The following is a 1048-nucleotide window of genomic DNA, read 5'->3' on the forward strand; positions in this document are numbered from 1 at the left end:
TATGTATATGTATATATGTATATGTATACATATGTATATATATATTCATATACACCAGCATAATTATGTATGCATTTATATATATTGATATATGTATGAAGAGGAAAAGGGTCACAATAGAAATCAAAATAAAATGTAGCGTTTCGAACCCTTTACGAGATCCTCTTCAGACAAATGATAAAAGACTCTTGGTTAATCATACGTCTGGAGAGGAACTCTTGAAGAGAGTTCATTTCCTTTATTTATAGTGATTGTTTTCCTTTTGGGTTTTGTGTACAAATTACTACGTTTGTGCTTGTGTTCATATATATATGTATATATATATATATACATATATATGCATATATATACACACCCATATATATCATTCATATATGTAAATATGTTTACATATATATAGATATATGTGTGTGTACATAAGTATATATTAGATTTTTTTTCTTATATATCATGGTTATGGGATTTGAAAACATTTAGGATAAACTGCCTAAGGCTTATATGCATTTGAAATGATAAACAAAGTGAATTATTCTGCTCTGTCCTGATGTGATCTTTCTGACAGTTCACTATGAGAAAGACTCTCCTCAGAGGTAAGGGCCTGTTAGCTCAGTTGGTTAGAGCGCCGTGCTAATAACGCGGATGTCGAGGGTTCGATCCCCTTACGGGCCATGTTGAGTATTTTATTCAATGACTCTGGTGTCCGTTCACCGCACGCCAATCCATCAGTCTCCAGTGCCAGATATATGCCAGTGTCAAGGTCAAACACTGGTACACAGATATGACGGAGACTGAAGGTCGTTGGTAACGCTGCATTTCTCTATTGTTAGGTTAATAGTCTATACTTGCAGTCTTTCTTCTGCCCACTAAACTAAACTGGAGCACACACACTCACGCACACACATATATTATTAGAGTTAGAGAGAGGGAGAGAGAGACTTACACACACAAATATATGTTATATCTATCAATCTATCTTTATGTACATATACATGCATCTATAAATATCTAGATGCATATATGTATACGCATAAATGAATATATATATATA

At 33.4% G+C, this 1048-nt stretch overlaps 1 non-coding gene across 1 annotated transcript; it reads left to right on the forward strand.

Annotated features, from left to right (window-relative positions):
* Positions 1-595: 595 nt before the first annotated feature.
* TRNAI-AAU (transfer RNA isoleucine (anticodon AAU)) lies at positions 596-669 on the forward strand. The gene has a single exon. It is a non-coding gene; the product is annotated as a tRNA-Ile (tRNA).
* The last annotated feature ends 379 nt before the right edge of the window (positions 670-1048 follow it).

The sequence above is a fragment of the Penaeus vannamei genome, chromosome 20 (genome assembly GCF_042767895.1).
Source record: "Penaeus vannamei isolate JL-2024 chromosome 20, ASM4276789v1, whole genome shotgun sequence".
NCBI classification, from domain to species: Eukaryota; Metazoa; Arthropoda; class Malacostraca; order Decapoda; family Penaeidae; genus Penaeus; species Penaeus vannamei.